This window comes from Schistocerca americana, chromosome 1 (genome assembly GCF_021461395.2).
Source record: "Schistocerca americana isolate TAMUIC-IGC-003095 chromosome 1, iqSchAmer2.1, whole genome shotgun sequence".
Classification (NCBI taxonomy): Eukaryota; Metazoa; Arthropoda; class Insecta; order Orthoptera; family Acrididae; genus Schistocerca; species Schistocerca americana.
Window position 1 is genome coordinate 940,771,386 of NC_060119.1, and position 23,518 is coordinate 940,794,903.

Below are 23,518 nucleotides of genomic sequence, written 5' to 3' on the forward strand. Positions count from 1 at the left end.
GATTATGAAACTTTAGGACAAGCCGGCAAGGAAATTTGTGTTGCAGTGGGCGTGGCCTAGAGTTTCAGAAAATCGCCTATGGATGTCGGTCATTGCGTCTTCTCAGTTTGCAGTCAGTCAGAAGTAAGATGGGGTACTCTCAACAAAACGTGTTTTGTGTGCTGCAGTTTTCAAAGAGTGAATAAGTGGTGAAGCAGAATTTCATGTTCGCGGTAAAGTAAACCGACATAAAAAATGGCTCTGAGCACTATGGGACTTAACATCTGAGGTCATCAGTCCCCTAGGACTTAGAACTACTTAAACCTAACTAATCTAAGGACATCACACACATCCATGCCCGAGGCAGGATTCGAACCTGCGACCGTAGCAGTCGCGCGGTTCTGGACTGAAGTGCCCAGAACTGCTCGGGCACCGTGGCCGGCTAAACCAATATAATCTGCGCATATGTGGACTCAGAATCTTCATGACATTATGGAGCAGGAAAGACACTCGCCTGAAGTGAACGTATTTTGTGCCATTTCTCGCGAAAAAGTGTACGGTCCCTTCTGTTTTGAGGAAAACACAGTTACTGGAATGAGCTATCTTCAAATGTTGCAGTTCTGGCTTTTTCCAGGTGGATTGCTATGACTTCATTTTCCAACAGGATGGAGCTCCACCACGCTGGCACAACAACGCACGTCAGTTTCTCAGTTTCACTATGCCTCGGCGCTGCATAGGGCGCACGGGACCACGAGACACTGCCCTGCATTCTTGGCGTCCAATATCACCAGACATGACCGGATGTGATTTTTCCTTGTGGCCACATGTGAAGAATAGTGTGCTTATCTCCCCTTCGTCTCGCGACAGTGAAGAACTGAAGAACAGAATAAAAGCTGCCATAATTCTTGTAAAAGCAGATACATTGTGTAAAGTTTATGATAGCTAAATTCGTCAGACCCTTTCCATCACATTTTTTGTCTCACTCTTCAACCTTACTTTCCTTTTCCTCATTGCTTCTTCGATGCACACATTGAACAGCAGGGACGAAAGACAGCATACCTGTCTTATATCCATTTTAATCCGAGTACTTCTTTCTTTGTCTTCCATTCATATTTTTGATTCTGGGTACCTGTCAGTACTGTATATTACCCGGCTTTCCATATATATTACTCCTATTTTTCTCCGAATTTTGAAGTTCTGTCTTTTTGCTTTTTGCTTTGCACTGTCGAACGATTCTTCGAAGCCGATAAATCCTGTGAAAGTGTCTCGATTTTTCTTTTCTTAAATCTTGCTTCCATTATCAAGGTTCCCCGATACCTTCACCTTTCTGAAAGCCAAACTAATCGTAATCTAACAGATCCTCAGTTTTCTTTTCCATTCTTCTGTAACTATATTATTCACATGAGATGTTAAGCTGATAATTCGATAGCTCATGCACTTATCTGCCCTTGCCGTCTTCATCAGTGAGTGGATATTAAACTACTTAACTTTCATTCCGTTTGAAACGTATGTCCATCATAGAGTTCAGTATGAGGTGTGGCTCGAATGGGCTTAGGTTGTCTTGCAAAGCACGACAGAAGTGTTTTAATCTTGTGAGAAACAGGATTGCCGTTATCTGTAATCAGGTATCTGTGAAAGGGACGCAATCAACGAGACACTATCTATGTGTCGGGTATCGTACCGCCATGGGTAGATTTCCATACCACCTTCAGCACACTAGATCTGGTCTACATGAAGGACGCAGCAAACATTACAGGACTTTGACATTTTTGTCATGGTCTAAGATATTCTTTCGATTTATGGAGACGACTACCTAGTAACTATGAAAATGCATTGTCTTGAAGGAATATAAGTGAGTACATGTACTGAAGGAAATAAAAACTGCTACACAATGAAAGACCGGGCCGATAATAAGTTTGTGGAGATGTTCGTCGCATAGTGAGTATTAAGTGGTTGAACTTTCATTCCAGTCAGAGCTGATACCCGCAATGAATATAGATATGAGGTGTGGTCCTCACAGGTGCAAGTAGTCTCTTGTATTCGTTGTGCGTTGGAAGCAGACAGCCTCCGAGTGTCATCTTGACGAATTTATTGCCATGCCTGAAACTTACGCCGTTAGAAAATAGACTACCGGCTAGAGACCGTTATAAAAGTATAGGCCTTCCCATCACTTTCCAGACATGCTGCATGGGCGACAAATCAAGGGATCTGAGAGGTTAGCCAAGGGACCGTAAATTCCCCAAGCCGTTTGTGGTGTGAACCGCATTATCCTACAGACGTCCGTTCATTAGCAGGGTAAAGGAAGAGTATCGTTTTCCTCCAAAGTGGATGACTATTAGCAGTATCGAGCCCCCATATTTGAGATCCGCGTCAATCCTGGCCAGCTAAGTCATGGAACATCGATCACTTACGAAGATAAGTAGGTTACTTAGTTGAGATGTGTTTGCCTTAACTGAAAAATAGTAAGTGGCAGATACTCGCAGAGGAAAGTCAATTATTTTACGTAAAACTGCTCAGAAAATTAAAAGAACCACTTTTGTTTGTATAATCTGAAAATATTCGGAGGCAACAAGCCCTCCCATAAGTATCGCGAAGGTGGTATTAAGACATCACAGAGGAATACAGGATGATTCAAAAGGCTGCACACAAGTTCAAGACGCTGATAGAGCAGTCGAAATACATCTTTGGAATGGGAAGGTATGATCATGGAAGCAATTCCGACGCAATGAGGGATTTGGATTGTCAGCATCAATGACAATCAATAAGACTACACGCGCACCAGAAGTTCAGAAAAGACCACGTACTGTCTACTGAACTATGTTCTGCTTTACAGACGGTGTTCCAAATGGCTAACAGCACATTTAATACATATAAACAGGCAGTAAATAAACCAACAGCTCCATTTTCGTATCTGATTTTTTCCAAAGGCGACTCATCCGTCATTTCATTATGCCATCGTCAGACCGTCTCTGGTAACATAGTGAAACATTGTGGCTGACCTTATATTGCCGAGCAAAAGAAAATCAGTATAAGCATCAGCGTAGTTTGTATACTAGAATACACCCGTATACAGTCTGACCTACATAGAGAAACGATCGTCATAATAAAATAAAGGAACTCAGAGCTCACACGGTAAGATATAGGTGTTCTTTTGTCCGCGTGCTATTCTAGACTGGAGTTATAGAGAATTATTGTGGTGTTTTGATGAACCCTTCGTTAAAATGCTTCTGAGCACTATGCGACTTAACTTCTGAGGTTATCAGTCGCCTAGAACTTAGAACTAATTAAACCTAACTAACCTAAAGACATCACACAAATCCATGCCCGAGGCAGGATTCGAATCTGCGACCTTAGCGGTCGCTTGGTTCCAGACTGTAGCGCCTAGAATCGCACGGCCACTCCGGCCGACGATGAACCCTCTACCAGGCACTTACGTGTGATTTGCAGAGTATCCATGTAGATGTAAATGTAGACGTAGTTCCACCTGAAATTAAATTTTGTGGACGAAACGAGAATATATCTTTATATGTGGAACAGTAAATAGTATTTTAAAGAATATTGATGTAACCGCACAGTAAAGAAGTAAAAGAGTGGAAGTGGATAAGGTTGGAAAGGAAGACGAAAATTGGCAGAAGCGTCCTCTAGCACGAGACATGGTTGTCGTATAGCAGACTGATACTCGCTGTTCATTAACATGCGTATATCCGAAACGCAGCTTCGTGTTTACGCACGTGCTGGCTCCCATGCATGTTGCACACCGGTTGCCAGTTTACGTACATATTTCACTGACAAACGACTCGCGCCGAGTGTACAGTGGCGGACCTACACTCGGCATATTTCTGAGATGAGACCGCGATGGATGTCGTTGATAACACATGACTATATAGATTCATTTGTCCCTGTTTGTTTACTTTTTTTTTTGTAACTGTGCTGTTGCTAACGGATTTACTTTTCAGAAAATAGAGTCCGACGTAATCTACATCTACAGTCGACTGTGTGTGGCGGAAGGTACATATGGTACTACTTTTAATTCTCCCTTCTCCGTTACGTTCGCGAGCCGTGCGTAGTAAGAGACGACTGTTGTGGTAAAGCACCGTACTGATGTTGTGACATCCAATTGAACTGATTTTCTCGGCGTTGTCATTTCCCTAGACATACCTGGCAGTACATACCATGTTTCCCTACTTTCGTGGAATGTAGGTTCTTAGAATTACAACAGTAAACCTCTCTTACATCGTGTGCCGCTGGAACTTGCGTGTGTCCGTAGTGCTCTCGCGCTTTCTAAATGATTCAATGACAATACCCTAAGGTCATTACATTTTAGGTTGTTTCTGGCATTTACGCCACGATATCTTACGACTAATGATGTTTGCCCGGTGGTTTATCGCCAACAGCGTAATTGAAAAACATTAAATTCTCGCCTGTTTCTTTGTGATACATTTCACTACCGTCCAGAGCCAACTGCAAGTACCTGGACCAACCAGCGGTCCTCCGCAGATCTTCCAGCATTTTGCTACTCTCGCGTAGCGTTACAACCTCTCTACAGGCAATAGCATCGCATCCAAACACCCTCAAGAAGCTTTCGATGTTACCCACTTGATCCTTAATACCTATACAGTATTAATGAACGACTAAAACGACATCGAGTTACGCGGTCCAAGTTGCAGGTTGCCTAACCGCTTCCAGGGCGACAAAAATTTGATTTTCAATATTTCGTATAGGCTAATTATTGACCGAAATTAACAATTTTGAATTGCTGTCACAATCTACTCATTAAGAGGTATAATCTTATGTTAAGTGTTTATTTGACTCGGTAAGAAAAGTATTACAGCTAGAAACTACGTATGTCTTAAGCCAGTGTAACTCACGGCGGCCCAATAACCCAGGATGCATTCATTCAGGGTTTGAGAATGAGAGCACTTAACGGCTTCCTACAAAATCCTCCCCCCCCCCCTCCTCCCCCCCTCCCTCGCCTCTCTCGACCAAAACGATGAAAGGAAGTCCATCACTCACCACTTTTCCGCTGTTCAGGCACTACGTAAACTTCCAACATCAGGCATGGCGTTTTGATTTTATCACTTCTTTAGTACTAACTCTATTTGCAACATATTTTTCACGCAGTATTCATATATGTTACTGACTATACCTTCACAATCCTATCAAAGTACAACGTGTACTTCAGCAGATATGACGTCATAAACAATGAGATGCCTTTGCTTAAGAGCACAAATTACCCTGATTATGCCCATCATGCTGACGTACTTAACGTCAAATATTTAACACAGTAAGTTGTTTGTAAAGTAACCAGACGTTTGGACCTGTTTCACGCTTGGGTGTTCGATTCACTAAAAAAAATCGAGGATGGGGGTTTACTGGTATTTTATAAACAGTAACGGCCTCCTGGGATATGGTAACCAGTACTGTCGTACAAAGACAGACATAAAGCGACGGAGTGAGGTGGCGTAGTGGTTAGCACACAGGACTCGCATTCGGGAGGATGACTGTTCAAACCCGCGTCTGGCCATCCTGATTTAGGGTTTCCATGAGTTCCTTAAATCGCTTCAGGCAAATGCTGGGATGTTTCCTTTGAAAGAGCACGGCCGATTTCCTTCCCCATCCTTCCCTAATCCGATGGGACCCATGAGCTAGCTGTTTTGTCCCCTCTCCGAAAGCAACCAACCAACAGAGGTGGTCAAAATATAAATAAACCGAATCGAGTCCGAAGAAATGGAATTAAGTGTACAAAAATAGTCAGGGCAAAAGTTCCGACGAAATCAATCGTCAAAAGATAAGGCAAGGGACCACTGTATGCAGGTCTGTGGTTGCTCACGCTACCAGCGTCCCTCGTGATCCTCGACTACTGCAGGAGGAGAAGACGCCAGTTATAAATTCGGCGGCTATGTGGTGGTGGTTGCGCCACAACATTGGGGATTCCTGCGGCTATCAGTTTCGTTCTGTTAAGGACAGTGTGTTGACCCTACGAAAATAATTCCCAGAGTTACAGGATTTCACTTGCTGAGGTGCTATTTAAACATCGAACGATGAGAATATTTCCATTTTAACAGGTACATTCGAGGAACTGAAGCCTTCATAACAGTCACCTTGAAATAACACAAACATACAACAAACGCTTCGGGAAGGTATGGGGCAAGGTTAGAGATTACTGTACAGTCCACATCGAGACCGCTGGGCACAGAGCACTTGTACAAATATGGAGAAGGCCTTGGGATCTGGAAGCGACGATTCCCACTTCCACCAGAAGAGTTTCAGGGAAGACGCAGAAAACATACACCAGTATGCTTGGTGTCACACAGAAAGAAAAGTGTATGACAAACATTAGCAGTTCTGGTTCAGACAATGCTACGACGGAGGTAGAAGTAGTGAGAAAAAACTGCAGAATGTGACATTATTTGCAGTATATAATAGTGACTGTTGAAGATATTAAGAATAGCGTACACGAGGTTCAAATGGTTCATATGGCTCTGAGCACTATGGGACTTAACATCTGTGGTCATCAGTTCCCTAGAACTAACCTAAGGACATCACACACATCCATGCCCGAGGCAGGATTCGAACCTGCGACCGTAGCAGTCGCGCGGTTCCGGACTGAGCGCCTGAACCGCTAGACCACCGCGGCCGGCCGTACACGAGGTGACGAAAATGTTAGCACGGGCAGAACAGAGGACAAACCTGTCGAAAGACTAATGAGTACCAATAAACAAGAGTCGCCTTGGACGAAATAAGAAACAGAACACTTTTTAAAGAAGCAATAGAAGAAACAGGCTTTCAGAAGTATCAAGGATTGGAAAAAAGTTGACACAATAACGAAAGGAACAATATTTTCGAAGACTGAAAGAAGTTGAATCCAAAAGAAACTGCGGTTGAAAGCAAAGGAGCAGAAATCATCCTAAAGGATTATTGGAAATGAAAAAGGAGGAAAATGGGCTGAATGAAACAGGGTAAGTAGCCTAATTATTTAATTATTCGGCGATGAATACGATCAAACTGTCTGCGTGTAGTTCGATTCTATTTCCAACTATCGGGCGCTGATGATCTAGCTTTTTAGCGCCCTCCGCCATAAATCAACTATCCTACGATCTTTCTCCATTTTGTCCATCCGAGGTCTCCTGGGTCTGTTTAGATGGCGCATTGTTTCAGTTCTTCCCGCCACCGCTGCCTCCTAGGCGAGAGAGCCAAGTTTCCTGTCCATTTCTCCTTTTCGTCATATTCCGGACAACGATTACCGCATCAATTCGTATTATTCCTAGTTCTATAACTCCATCTCGCAATGGGCCAAACACCTTCCATCGTCTAAGCTGTTTGTACTCAAAGTGTCTTTGCCATATAGCCGTACTGGAGAGGTAATTGCTTTCGTGAGGGGAAAAAAAAGAGGCGAGTTTGCTTTTCATGAGACACCTGCGACGATTTCATTGGGGACGGATTGGAAGAGATGAAAGAAATCGGTCTTGCCCCCTAAGAAGGAATCATGGCGGTATTCGTCTTAAGTGATTTAAATGAAATCGCAGAAAACCCGACGTGGATGGCCTGACCTAATTTGCAATGGCACCCTTCATGAATGTGACGTAAGTACGAGTGTATTTACTGCCGCAAAGGTGCCGTCAAGCTTAGGTTCCAGTATAATGAAAATAATCAGCACACAATGTTGCACTACGAAGAGTCTAACTAAGAAAACTGGCGCAGACTGGGTACCAGAAATTGTGCTCCGCGTACGCCAAGATTCGAACTGATAGCCTCTAGAATGAGCGTCACTGCATTTCCACGATGTAGTGACTGCTGCCACGGTGGCAAGTGCTCGTGTGCAATTAAAGTTAATTACGCAGTAGCTCAAACAGGCTATTCCAAGAAATTAATTAACGTCCAAATTGATAATTAATGTTAATTAACAATCCACATATGTCAACTTTATGAACTGAATATATTATACGTGTCTTTTTGAAGCACACGCAGCATAGTTCCCGTGCTGCTGCCATAGTTGCTTCGCCGTCCAGGTATATTTATTCGCAAAGAAGTAAGCCAAAAACATCGGTACGAGAGCGATAAAGGGAACGAATAAGCTAAAAATCAACAAATCTAAAAGTACAGCCAGTACTGCAATCCCGTTTTCACAGAAATGCACAGAAAGTAATACGATTCGTTTAGTTATCAAAGGAATTACTGTCGCAACAGTTATATTTTATTTACCGAGAAGGTGCCCTTCAGCTGACTCAGTATTTAACACAGAAGCCAAGTGCTGTTGAAATTTATGGGCATTTGCATTCACACTAAGTGAGAAGGCCGCTTCATCTATTCACAAGATGTTTAACAAGCATGTGACACCGTTTTCTATTTGTACGAGCCAGTAGATCTGTTTGTACAACGGTGAGCGGCAGCTGTGGAACGGTTACAGCTTTATCTGTCGGTGAGGAAGGAACTAGTTCAGGCAGTAAGTGAAAGATCAGTTGATGGCACTGTAGCTGTCTCATTAGGTTCCCCTATACAATCAAACGATTTGTCAAACTTCGCTACGTCTGTCGAACATAGAGCATGTTAGACGTGTTTGAGATGAAATTTTGATTGACGACAGATTTGACAAGAAAGCAGACTTTGTTTGTGTTGATATTTCGCCGCGCAATGTTTAGCCAAAGATAGTTTTATTACAATTTATTTCGCAGTATTGTGAGTTTCCACAATTATGGAAACTACTATCACCGATAAAGACAATATGGAGATTAAAAAGAAATCTAATACTCTGTGCATAATTTTGACTGTCCATTCGGATGAAGTTGGTTTAATGATATGGTTGTGATTGTAATATTTCGTTTAGGAGATTTTCAGGGGTATATTGCTCTCTGTTTCAAACATTTTCTGGACCACCGTCTATTTTTCTTCTTCTTCTTCTCCATACACAGTGCTAAAGCCAATGTAAGAAATGCTTTGTCTGCATTGGTAGCCATTCTCACTAGTGCCTCAATGCTTCGCAAGACGAACAGCGTCTGCTTCACAGGTGAGGCTAAATTGACAAATTTCTTTGGTACTTATACAGGTTTGTTTGACAGAAAAGAGCGAAATTGACAAACAAGTTTGATGGTGTAGCCTTTGGCGGGCCTCTTACAATGCTCCACTTCGGTGTTTGAGAGCTAATTGACAGCTATTACAGCTGGGTCCCAATTATTGGCGAAAGCCACACTGTCCAATTTCTGTACGAGACAGCCGTGGAATTGTTAATGTAATTATCGAATGCTTTTCGAAACCCTTGAGAACCGTAGTTGTGACACAAAAAAATCACCTTAGTTCTCGAAATATGCAACGTAAATTACAATTCAGGACCACATAGCTGTTTCACTACTACCTAGAGTAGACAGGCCTTGGGTGAAACGAGAGAACCATAAATAACAACCAGATGCGAAACTATGATACACCCGAGGGAATAGGATATAGAACTTCGATCCCTTAGAGAAGTGATAACGCAAGTTGAGCGAATCGATAAAGACACAAAGAAATCTCGTAAACGAATAACTTTTCTCCACCAAAGCAATGTAAAGGTTTCAAAACTTGAGATAGAATTGAGAACATTGTTTCTGGAACAGTATGTTTCGAACTTCACTGAAATCAGTCTGATGCAGAAAACCGAAAAATAAAGAAACGGGAGACAATGAGTAAATATTACAGTGGGCGAACGAAAATAGTTGCGTAATACTCTTCTGAGAAGAGGAACAAGTTACTATAAATGTGATAAGATGTCGCTGTAACATTCACGCAGAAGACTGGTTTGATGCAACTTTCCAGTCTGGCCTTCATGCGAGAGCCTCGACATCTCTATATAATTCTTGTTACATCCATTTGAACCTGTTTATTGTCGTCAAGCCTTGGCTTGCCTCATTAACTTTTACTCAATCGCTTCACTCCACAGGCAATTCGACTAGTTCGCAATACCTCACGATATCTCCCATCAAACTGCTATAACTGAACCTCTTTTCTCCCCAGTGCGATCCAGTACCTCTTCATTAGTTACTAGATCGCTCTTTAGCATTCTCCAATACCAATACATTTCAAAAGCTTCTTTTCGTCGAAGAACTATTGATTTGGTGGGGAAGCAGCTTTAGAGAGCTATAGAGAAATAAAATACTACAGCGTACGAAGAACCTTACATGCAACGCAACTTAAAGGGGATTGTGGGTGTAGCTGCTACACTGTAGCGGGTTTCAGAGGTGGAGGTACCGGCACAAGATAGAAATAACTGGTTCAATGCGGTAAATCATGTAAAGCCTGTTCGCAAAATAAAAGAGGAAACCTTTAGACAGAGACTCGGCAGACAATTCTTAGCTACAGTTAGCTTGTGTAAGTTACGAGTAAAATAACTACAATTTTAAGAAATTTAAATACAAATCTTTTTAGTAACGGAATAAATATTTCTGAATTGTTTACTTACGTCTTGTTTCTATAATATTTACTTAAGTTCTTCGTTAGGAAAACAGATGGCTCTAATTCTCTTCTCTTATTAAGCGTTAAAATAGTGTGATGACAGTGATGGTAACTTGTGAAAGGAAGCAAATGAATTTTTTCCCCTCACACATAACTCAGGTTTTCCACTGATACCGAACTTAGAGTATCTTGTGCAGTGCAGTGAATTTTTCTTTGCGCGTCACGTTGATGAATCGGTGGAAAATGTTTCTGCCTATTATTGTTTTTAGACGCGGGGATTCACTGACGTAGCTGCAGTACAAGGAGTAATTACAATTGATGAAATTGTTATTTATGAGAATAAAACTCGATAGCACTAGTTGTTCTACGCTGAATTGCGCTGGGAAACGTGCGTCGTGAGTGGGAGAGATAGAGTAAAACTTCGCAGAGAATGATAGGTTTCGCGTGGGTGTGCCAGCTGAGCATCTTTGCCGGCAGACTAGCCTTCCAGACGGAGGGTCATTGTCTGTCCTTGGTGAGCGGCCGTGGTCTTCACCTTGCGACCGACTACAGCGCCCCTACAACCTTCGGGCCGAACTACTTGCAGGTCCGGCGTGCCGCTTGTCCGCCTCTGCGCGTTCGTCGCATGACGTCAGATTCTCCTGACCGTGGACCACGCTCCCGACCACATCCGTTCAGCGATAGTGCTGAGCGCAACCGACAGATCGTGGTCTGACTGTACGAGAGCTGTACCGAGGATTAGCGTGCGCTTCAGTTGTTCCTTGCCACTCGATAACAACAGTCTCCATTGTGAGGAATTAGCTCAACAAAAAAGGTATTTAACTGATTAAGCTTACTCGTTATGGATGTTTTAGAACCGGTGACTTTATTCAATGTAAATACGAAAACTGAACCAGTCGCTTGTTCTTTTATTCCCTAAATTAGTTTTCAAACCTTGTAAGGCTCTTCTTCACATGATGCACGTAGAAGTTACATGATTATTTCGTAGCGTAACATTGGTTACTGGCTTGCGGCAGCATAGGCGGCTTTTGTAAGTGGAACCACCTTGCAGCTTCCATTGTAATTACCATACGGTTAATAGATAATCGGCATATATATTTATATCCAGTGTGCAGTTAGTGATCTGCAACCAAGTGAAAGTCACAGTGTAAGCTGCCACGTGGATACCACTTAGAAAAGCCACACTTAGTGTCGCAGGCCGTTGCCGAGCATCATGCTACGAAATAGTCATGTAGTTTCCATGTGCACCACCTGAAGATGAGCCTGAAAAGGTTCGAAACCTAGCTTAGGGAATAAAAGAGTAATTTAAAAAAGTTTCCGATTCAAAAAATGTCTAGTTGCAGTTTTGTGTGTTTACAAGCTACTTAACAATTTAGATTTAAAAAAGTGTAATCTCAGTATTACTGACTATAGTAATTCGGTATCTTATCTCTTTAGTTTTTGACACAAACGGATAAACAGAAAAGAAAGGGGGGACCTATCAAAGCAGCAGATCATTGTTAGCACGCTTGCAATGACTATAGTGGCTTCAACTTCTTCTCTTGTTAGAGTATCACGAAACTGTCGTTGTTAAAGAACATCGAGCACGAAGTCTGCGGATTTACATCCTCAAACATTGGAGTAATAATTATCATTTAACACTTCCATTATTTCTCTAATGTGTTCCAATCGAAAATCGGCATAATGCCTTCAGCTTGGCAAATACTCGGATCGTTCTGACTGAGTTTGTTACTCAGTATTAGTGCAACTAGAGACGATAAGAAAGGTCTAGATAGACTCTAAAGGGATGGCGTTCAACATCAAAATTAAATTTCAGAAAACGTTCCACTACAAAAGTTTTTAAAGGTTTACTACTTTTCTTCTGGATACGAGATATTATCATGGGCGGAAGATAAAGGGAGCTGTCCTTCACACGCGTCATCGCTGAATGCAATGGCTAACTGACGTGTGGCGGGTACGTGTAGAAGTAAGCACGTAGCCGATGCTTGTTTCTCTTGTCAGCGTTTAACGTTATGTTCCCAGTATGCCAAGCGCTGACTCAGCTGAGCATCAGTAACTAAAAACAAATCATCGCAGATGTTTCCCAAGAAGTTTAACGAATGCCAGAAAGGATCTTCTGCTCTGCAGCGGCGTGATTGCAGCTTTGAAACGTCGTCATAGACTGAAGGATGTGTCCCGACCGGGAACATTACACAACCTGCCTCTTCCAATGTAAGATTTTCTCTCACGGGCGCTAGGCCAGAAACAGAAAGCTATAAAGCAGTGATTCCGAAAGTGGTTTATATCGACCTCTGCCGGCCGCGGTGGTCTCGCGGTTCTAGACGCGCAGTCCGGAACCGTGCGACTGCTACGGTCGCAGGTTCGAATCCTACCTCGGGCATGGATGTGTGTGATGTCCTTAGGTTAGTTAGGTTTAAGTAGTTCTAAGTTCTAGGGGACTGATGACCACAGCAGTTGAGTCCCATAGCGCTCAGAGCCATTTGAACCATATATCGACCTCTGGGAGTCGATTCCAACCTGCAAGGAGTCCATATCAGCGAAAAACAAAACTGGGTGTGCATTAGATGTAAACGGGAGTCTACGGAGGTGTACTTTTATGAACCTGATGATGGTTCGACGGCTGAAACTGGTTGCATAAATAAATTATTTTACCAGCAACCTAAGGCGCTAATGTAACATTTTTCACAAGCAGATGTTGTGATGATTTTCGGGCATCTTACAACATTTTGCTACTTATAGCAAAATCTGGAAACCGGTATACAATCGGGGAATAGTTTACCTTGCCTGCCATTGATCAAGTTTAATAACTGTTCGATACAAACAGCCATTAAAGTAGTAAATAAAATTTGAAGCAACGAGTTGAATTCTAAGCTATTTACGCTGTTATGCGAAGCATTATTATTATTATTATTATTATTTGGTACGTTCCTATGAGACCAAACCGCTGATGTCATTGGTCCCTATGCTTACACACTACTGAATCTAACTTTGACTTACGATAAAGACAAAAAAACCACACACACACACACACACACACACACACACACACACACACACACACACACACACACTCCCATGCTTGAGGGAGGACTCGAACCTCCGACGGGGGCAGCCGCGCGAACCGCGGCAATTTTCCTCAGACGGCGGGACTACCTCGCGAGGGTACGTGAAGAAAATGAGAACTTTAATCGGTTATTCGTTCACACTAAAGTGCGCTGGCTGTCAAAAGGCTTCTGTTTTTCTCACTATTTTTTTAGACTCTCTTAAGAGTTTTTGGGTACCAAAGATCCAATGATAAAAGAAACATTAATCAAATGAAATCCAGACATTGCTTATTTAACAGATCTCTTTACCAAATTTAGAGAGGTTAACACCGCAGTTAAAAGGTGACGGTCTAAATATGAGGAAAACGAAACCCATCACTCCAGATCTTCTTGCTAGTATTAAATTATTGAATCAAAACATTGACCGGCCCGAATTTTTTCAGTTTCTCAATCTGACACAAACAATCTGCCAGGATGACGACATTATAAGCTTCGTTCAACATTTAGCTGCCCTTCACACAGACTTTGAAACCAGGTTTGAGGATATTATAGTTATGGGAATACCTAACTAAACCAATCCATACAAAGATGTCGTATTACAAGAAAACTGGTCGGAATTAGCGATAAAGAAGAACTTATGGTACAGTTTAGAAAAGGATGTCAGTAGTTCTGGCTTCAGAGTCACACCTGTTATTTTGCCTATATTATAAACCACCGCGAGAAACTTTTTGATAGCTGTTCCTCCTTGAATCCTCGTGGAAAGGGGTTTCAGCGAGATTGCCAATCTTCTTATAGAAAGTAAACAGATTGAATATCACTGACAGAGGAGAAATAAGGTTAAACCTAACTAAATTTATGCTAAATTTTTGAGAAATTTGCTAACAAAGCATCTGGCTAGTTCCTCCCAGTAAAAGCTTTTACTTATTAATTTCACCGGATTTGCATTTTGTGTCGTTTAACTAAATAAACGGATTAAAATCAACATTTTTTTTAAGCTTCTCTCTCTGCGCTTATAGAGTTAAACCTCTAAAAGTGAATAGCAGTGTTTCAGGTGTGAGAAGCACAGCAACACAGCTGAAGTTGAAGAATTTGTAGAAGTTCTGTGTACGAAACGAAGTGGTTCTACCCAAAACAGAAAAAAATGGCACGTGGCCTACTTGACAATGGGGACGTTTGCTGTAAAAAATGCCTTTGCTGTGCTTGAAAAGTAGGAGGGCAGTACCTTCAGGTTGGAGCTTTGACACATGTCTGCGGAGCCACTTCGGTAAGTGATTCGTCCGCGAGTGGCAAGGGTGTACGTTGCACAAACTTTATAGTTATAAGATAGTTTAGATCTTGCAAATGTACAAGCAATTTAAAACTGAGATGGCCTGATCTCAAATTGAAACTACTCCTCGAAAGCAACGATTCCCTTAGGTTCAGATTTCAAAAGTATGTAGTTACTGCTGAATGTACTTTAGACCACAAGTTAAATAAAATAAGACGCGAAGAGAAAATTAATCTACACAGTCCCCCGTCCCTTCACCAAATCCAAAACACAAACACACACAGACAATACATAGTTCGTTTCCAAGTAATTCCTCTGTGGTTTTCTGACCTGTTGCGGAAGCTTGCGGTTTTATCGAATAGTTACCCGCCTCTGCAACCGAGGTCGCTAAAGCACGCCTCAGCTGTGGCCTTCTACTCGGATGTAGCCGATTCCTCTGCAGACGATGAGAGAAATTTTTACCACCAGCATTTGGCCGAGTTGGTGAGTTAAGGAGGTGGCGTACCGTTTCTGTTCACCAGAATTTGTGCCACTGGCGTGAGTTCGATTCCAGACCTCTCCACAGTGTCTCATGGATTGGGGGCATCTGACTCTGTTGGTAGTGACATGGCCGTCGGATGGTGACGTGGCGGTCCGTTTGGCAATATTGGAAATTAGTAGGCTGCACGCGTTTCACTCTGTCCCTTCTCTCGTAATCATACCATACAAACATAAAACTCCACCAGTGGCCGTCAAACTTTTTTGTTCCAGAGCTAGTGCTGACATTGTGGGACGGCGCCTTGGGCAGCATTTGTACCGATCTTATTACTAATTATAGCCTCTCTTTAGACATATCATACTAAGGGCACGATAGGTAGGGCGCCGTCCCATTGCCAAAGTCGGCAATATTCAAAAAACTGTTCTCTGTTTCAGACAGTTGCCACCCTCAGCGACCCCCAAAGTTGTGACACTTTCGTTGCCTGGCGAAGTGTTATTGTGCTGGCTGTGCGAGCTGAAGATTAACTGCTTAATAACAGTAATTGTTTGAGGAGTAGTCAAATGAAAACGAGACAGATAGAAAAAGAAAGCAAACTGTCTATTGTTTCAAACGTAATCGCCATAACTGTTAATACATTCATCCGACCGTGAGACGAGACGGCCACTGCCTTCATGGAAAAATGTTTGTGGTTACCTACGGAACCACTATTGTGCACAGGCCAGTAATGTCTTTCTTCAGGACTGCAAAAAACTGAAATCGCTTGGGGAGAGATTGTGAGTGTATGAAGGATATTAAGGGTTTCCAAGCGAAATTTCTGCAGTGTTGTCGAAACAACCTACCAACAAAGTGACCTCCCAAAGTTGCTTCGACTAAGCTGCAGAAGTTTCGCTGTAAAGCCCTTACGCATCCTCCATGCAGTATCTCTCCTCACACGATTTCCGTATTTTTGGAGTCCTGAAGAAAGTCATTCGTGGCTGTAGATTTTCTTCGGACGAAGATGCGCACGCCTGGCTACTATCATCATTCCGTAGCCACCCGCAGACAGTTTTCCACAAAGACACTGGCCGTCTTGTCTAACAATAGGATAAATGTACTAACAGTTATGGTGATTACTTTTGAAATAACAAACAGTTTACTTACAATACTTTTTTCATCTGTCTTTCTTTCATTTGATTGCCCCTTATATTTAAACGCATTATACAATATGAGGCACTATCGCAAATGTTTACTTAATGTTTTGAGCGTCTTTTTCTTATACTCATTGCGCTGTATTACAGTAGCGTTAATTTAATTTTATATTCGTTCTTAGAAATTAGTACCGCTCTTGAAGGTGGCCGTCTCTGTAATGCGCTTTCATGAAACCATGGTGCTTCCGTGTCAACATTTATCCATAACAGTTGATCCGTACAAGTCGCGCAGTCAGTACTGGAAGAGAAATAATAACACCTTTTTCCCCCGCCCCGTCTCCCTCTCACATCTTCTAACCCCACAATGGACCCGCTACTTACCCCTCTGCCCTTGAGGGGAGATACCAGCCTTACTTAGCTCACGGCTGAATTCGCCAAAATCAACTGAAATTAAACACAGCGTACTATATTACTGTCTCTATAAGTATTTTTGTTTGTTACCTTGAGCTGGAAGACTCTTAACAACCTCTTAGTATTAGCTGACATTTTTGGATTCGGCTGTTAGCTACAAGATACATATTATTATAAAACAAGACTGATAACCTTGGGCCACACGCAACAATTAGACAAGCACTGGGTTACACTGCGAACACACACACTCACCTGCACTCAACAGATGCACTTTTGAGATAAGTCTAATCCACTGCATCGAGCGAGATAGTACATCGGTTAGCACACTGGCCTCTCATTGGGAAGCACACGGTTAAACACCAGGATGGTTCCTTCGAATGGCACCACCGATTTCCTTCCGCATCCTTTCGTAATCAGACCTTGTGAACCGTCTCTAATGACGGACGTTCAACTACCTTTTTCAACACACTGCGTCAAAAGCGTTTATTGTGCCTGAAGGATAGCTGACTCAGTGATCGTAAGGGTTTTGCAGTGTCATTTGCTACGGACGAATAGGAATCTAAAGAAAAACAGGATGAGTTTTCTGCTTAGGGATTAGTGCGACAAGAAACAGATTTTACCTGAACAGTCAACGTGAAACATTCGTATCTAAGGCTGAAAATGTTGAGTGTAAATGGTCAAAGTGAAGAATGTTGTATAATATGCCTTGAAATGCAGACGCCAAAGAAGTAATTTAACAGTGGTGAACATGTCATTACAGTTATAATTAGTGACGTACTTAGGTCTGAAATGAGCCGTTGTGCGAGTAAGTTGAAGTAAACGTGTTAGGAAATTGGAGGTAACACCGTGCTTCAGCGGACAGCGCGCCTCCTGGCGGTAGAAGAGGCTGCGAAAGAAGCCGTCCCTCCTTGTTTGCGCTGGGCAAGCAACGATGCCGCCGCTTTACCAGCACGCGAAAGGACGGGCCAGATGGAATCATAGTCAGAATCGAGTATCGATTCACGATTTCATCGTCCGGAATATATTGGAGCTCCACGGGAGCGGCTCAAGGGATTCCTGCGGAATGACAAAGAATAAGCGAAGCCATCTGCCTTGGAAATTGCTGGGCATTTGCGTCTCCAAAAACGCTGTTTACAAGGTCGGCGTCCACCCTGTGTCGAGAATCACAAAAGAAAGTTCCATGTCCTGCAATATTATGGGCGCTGCGTACACAAGTATTATCGCCCTAAGCTGTTCATTTTCTTTCGTTTAGGATATTTCTGGAATGTATTCCACCAGTGCTGGTTCCGCCAGCGTTGACGTAAAACATGTCAGGTACAATTTTTGTTACCAACATCTCAAATTCAGCAAGTTACAGGCTGAAATATGTAGTATTTATTCCCTTAGAAAATGCGTCGACACGAAAGCCTTTCAGGAGAGAAACACATTACGTTTCTTCGAGATCGGTAATAATAACACGTATACCATGATGCTCACGAAGAAAGCCTTCTGACATATCATCAGGAAGATGCACCAGCATCATCAGTGTCTCGTGTTCTCAGTTCACAAGGCAGCGCGCCGAGATAAGTATCTCAACACTAGACTTTCGTATGAGAAGCAACTACACGCTCCCACATCTCGTTCCTTAGAGAGGGTCGTCTAAGTCGCTAGCAGGTAAATGATTGTATGATTCTTTAAACAAGACCTTGTCCCTTTTCCTTCCCTAAACTCGTTCAGTCCATGTTATAGCTCTGTTTCTTGTAATCTCTTTGCCGACGGTACTTTAAGCTCTTAGAATTTCTTCTATAACTCCTTGCTAATTCTGGAGTAGAAAATTTATTCCGCTGTCATGATACAAACCGGTTACCCATGAGCGAAAATCCAACACATTACCATTAGTTAGCATAACCTACCACTGATAATGCTAGGAGTTTCAGTACGTTCTTTGTATACAGAGATGTCGCAACACTATAATATTGTAGCGAAATGGAGGAAGACCTGCAGAGAATCAACGTATTTCTCATAAATGGGAATAAAGACCCATTTTTGTATGATATACGATTGCAAAATAGGCGCTAGAAACAGCGACATACATAAAATATCTAGGAGTATGCGTTAGGGACGATTTAAAGTTGAATGACCACATAAAACCAATGGCAGATAAGGCAGATGCCAGACTCAGGTTCATTGGGAGAATCGTCAGGAAATGTAGTCCGTCAACAAACGAGTTAGCTTACAAAACCTTCGTTCGACCGGCATTTAAATATTGCTCGTCAGTATTGGATCCGTACCAGACAGGCTTCATAGAGAAAATAGAGATGATCCAAAGAAGAGCAGCACGTTTCTTTACAGGTTCATTTAACAGGCGCCAAAGCGTAACATAAATTCTCAGCCAACTGCAGTGTCAGAGGCTGCAGGAGGCGTTCTCCATCATGGTGAGGTTTACTGTTGAAGTCCCTCGAAGAGTCAACCAGTGTATTGATTCCTCCGGCTGTATCTCGCGAAAAAGCAATGAAGGTAACATTAGAGACTGAGCTCACACGGAGCTTCCCAGCAGTCGTTCTTTCAGCGGACTTTTCGCGACTGGAGCAGGAAAAGGGAAGCGACAGTGGAACATAAGATACGGTACCTTCCGTCACGCAGCGTAAGGTGGATTACAGAGTATAGATGGATGTAGATGTGAGATATAAATATCTTCATACAGTCTCATGTCACAGTATCTTTATTATACTCTTCATTCAACGATAAATAGCTCTGATTTATAATGACGAGGATAAGAAGAGAGCGAAAATTTTCAGTCTTTAACTTCCGCGTCATAAGTGTGGGGAAAGATACTATGTTTTCACACTGAAATAGATGTTGTAAATAAAAGATATTTTGTTTGGTTCTTCTCATAAGGAGATTGGCTGCGGATAATATGCAAAGCACAATACGATGTAACCATTGCAAGTGAGCCGGCCGCGGTGGCCGAGCGGTTCTAGGCGCTTCAGTCCGGAACCGCGCGACTGCCACGGTTGCAGGTTCGAATCCTGCCTCGGGCATGGATGTGTGTGATGTCCTTAGGTTAGTTAGGTTTAAGTAGTTCTAAGTTCTAGGGGACTGATGACCTCAGATGTTAAGTCCCATAGTGCTCAGAGCCATTTGAACCATTTGAACCATTGCAAGAGAGTGCATGTTACCTGGCCGGGAGAAAGTGAGTAACAGCCGAAAGCTGCGCTCGAGAGCGCTGTCGACAATAAAGTGTACGGTACAGCATTCTTCCGTGTCACGTTAGAAATCGCCCAACGGTTCTGCAGAGCTTGTACTTAACCGACGACGGAAATGTGCTGCAACAGGAATACGTTAGGAAAGAAGAAGTGTTCCCTGTCAGTTACCACGGCAGGCTGTGAGAAGGCACCACGCGAACAACCAAGTCTAGCCATAGATCGGAAACAATGATAAAGATTGAGAACTATACAACAAGTAATAAGATGTGTGTCTCCAAATGGCGCTGACATTCTAATTATTTCAAAGGAGAAAAGAAAGGAAAATCTGGGTTTAGCAGGATGTCCGCTGTACTTCAGCCGAAGAAAGGTTTTTTGAATCTTAAAACAATGTAATTCACAGGGTAACCCTTTTTACGAATACAATGAGGTGACAAAAGTCTTGGGTTACTACCTAGTATTGTGTCGAACCTCTTTTTCCCTGGATTACTGCAGCAACTCGACGTGGTATGGACACAATATGCCGTTGGAACTCCCCTGCAGAAATATTAAGCCATGTTACCTCTACGGCCGTCCACAATTGCGAAAGTCTTACCGATGCAAGATTTTGTGCGCGAACTGACCTCTCGATTATGTCTCATAAATTTTCGATGGGATTCATGTCGAGTGATCTGGGTGGCCAAATCATTTGCTCGAACTGTCCAGAATGTCCTTCAAACAACTGTGACCCCGTGTCATGGCACAGTGCCGTCCATAAAAATTCCATCGTTGAATGTCTGCATATGATCTCCAGATAGCCGAACAGGACCATTTTCAGTCAATGAATGGTTCATTTGGACCAGATGATCTATTTTATTTCATGTGAACACAGTCCATTCCATTATGGAGCCACCACCAGCCTGCGCATTACCTTGTGGACATCTGAGTCCATGTATTCGTGGTGTCTGCGCCAGACTCGAACCATATCATCAGCTATTACCAACTGAAATCGAGACTCATGAGACCAGGCCATGGTTTTCCAGTCATCTAGGCTCCAATCTGTATGGTCACGAGCCAGAGAGAGGCGCTGCAGGCGATGTCGTGCTGTTAGCAAAAGCACTTGCGTCGGTCTTCTGCTGGCGTAGCTCATTAACGCCACATTTCCCCTCCCTGTTCCAATCGATACGTTCGTCCTATGTCCCACATTTATTTCTGTCGTTATTTCACGCAGTGTTGCTTGTCTGTTATCCCTGACAACTCTATGCAAATGTCGCTGCTCTCCGGTGTTAAGTGAAGGCTGTCGGCCACTGCCTTGTGTGTTCTTAGGGGCAATGCCTGAAATTTGGTATCCGTTCTTCTAATCTTCTTATGTACAGGCGTCACCCTTCTTATATACAGGCGTCACCTGCGCTTTTTTTCCGTGGACCCTAGACGACTGGAAAACCGTAGCTTGTCATATGAGTCTAGATTTCACTTGGTAAGAGCTGATGGTAGGGTTCGAGTGTGGCGCAGCGTCCCCCCACTCCCACCCCCTTCGCTCCCCCCCTCCCTCCCCGACGCCATGTAATCAAATTGTCAACAAGGTACTGCGCAAGCTGCTGGTGGGTCCATAATGATATGGAGCTATGTTTACGTGAAATGGGCCGGGTCCTCTAATCTAATTGAACAAATCATTGACTGGAAATGGCTATGATCGGCTACTTCCAGGTCGTTGGCAGCCTTTCAAGGACTTCATGTAATTTTTATGGATGACCATGCGCCGTGTCACCGGGTTACAGTTGTTCGCGATTGGTTTGACGAACATATTGGACAATCTGAATGAATGATTTGCTCACCCGCATCGTCCGACATGAATCCCATAGAACATTTATGGTACATAATCCGGAGGTCAATTAATGCACAACATCCTGGTTCGGCAACACTTTCGCAATTATGGACGGCCATGGAAGCAGCATGGCTCAATATTTCTGCAGGTGACTTCCACGTCGAAGAGAGCCGACACGATATTAGGGGGCGTCCCGTGACTTTTGTCACCTCATTGTGAAGCATTAACTCTCCGCAATCCTATCTGTTACTGATACGACAGGAAATAGCTATACCTGTGTCTGTCTGTCCCTTAAGAATCACTATGACACATGTGTGGGAGAGTACTTTTAATTGTGCCTTGTATTTGTTGACGCTTCGCTCATATTAGTGGATACAATTATGGATCCCATGCTCTAGGCAGCTTTTTATTAGACTTACCTTTGCGAGCGCTGCGATAATTAGGGGCTGGAGAATTTTCTCAGTATCGCCTGGAAAGCCGATTCACGAGACTTTCTAAGCAGCTTTTCCGACAATTGAATTTACGCCGTTTTCCTTGGAGCGCAGCACTTTTTTATACCATTATATAGCTCCCTCTTCAATTAAGCATGCAGTTTGCTTTCCATATTTTGTGTGTGCCATATTCGCTGCTCTTATTTTATTCGATCGATACTCTCTCTAAGTTTTGTCACGTATGAAACCAACATACTTGAACTGTATTCCAATACGGACCGTTACAACAACTTTGGAGGTGATCGCTGCAGGGTACTGCAATTTCCCAAATCTTACCAGGAAATTAAACCCTGCCATTTGCTTTTCCTACGACTAAGAAAACGTGACCTTGTCAGCTTCTCCGAAGTGTATTTGTGATAGCCGGGTGTAACTCACTAACATTGCAACAAAGGCTACTACACTCTCACTCTTCATGAACTGCGCAACTTTATATTTTGTGCATTAAGAGCTAGTTGTGACACTTGGAACCAAGTAATTACATAATGGGCCATCAAAATATTTCCCCTTTAAAGTCAGCACCGCCAGTAGACTGTTGTTCATTTACAGTGTTACATTTACACTTACACAATCATGATTTCGGCTTCAAAGTGCCATTATCAAGTGTTTTTAGTGTTATACAGTGCCTAAGATGACATACTGTCGTATTTAAAATACAATATTAGACACATTGTCTAAGGGTCGATAAATACGACAGTATTAGATAGTCTAAATGATTAATGGAAAACCTCATATAAAGATGTGAAACAAACACTAACTAACAGATAGAGGGGCTGGCCAGTACTTACAGCCGATAGATACACAAAAAACAGAACCGAAAATTTACGTTCCTAGCTTTCGGAACAAATGTTAGATAGGTTTAAATATGACAGTATGTCATCTTAGGCACTGTATAACACTTAAAACACTTGATAATGGCCAGCCGGGGTGGCCGAGCGATTCTACGCGGTACAGTCTGGAACCGCGTGACCGCTACGGTCGCAGGTTCGAATCCTGCCTCAGGCATGGATGTGTGTGATGTCCTTAGGTTAGTTACGTTTAATTAGTTCTAAGTTCTAGGGGACTGATGACTTTAGAAATTAAGTCCCATAGTGCTCAGAGCCATTTGAACTTGATAATGGCACTTTGAAGCCGAAATCATGATTGTGTAAATGTAAATGTAACACTGTAAATAAACAACAGTCTAATGGTGGTAATGACTTTAAATAAATCTATTATGACTGTGGCCACGCATTACAAAAAATTATTAAAATATTTCCGCTTGAGGACGTTGCTGCAACGTATATTCGACATAATGCAACTCCGATGGGGATATA

The 23,518-nt window shown here is 42.7% G+C and overlaps 1 protein-coding gene across 3 annotated transcripts in view; it reads left to right on the top strand.

Moving 5' to 3' along the window:
- LOC124615590 (superoxide dismutase [Cu-Zn]-like) overlaps positions 1-23,518 on the top strand; it is a 325,653-nt gene that overhangs the window by 239,254 nt on the left and 62,881 nt on the right. The window contains exon 1 of one of the 3 annotated variants that reach the window (XM_047143597.1): positions 11,042-11,215. The exons of the other annotated variants lie outside the window; for them this stretch is intronic. The gene's annotated coding sequence lies outside the window, so the exon portion shown is untranslated. Of the gene's footprint in view, positions 1-11,041; positions 11,216-23,518 lie in introns of those variants that run through there. 3 annotated transcript variants of the gene reach the window in all.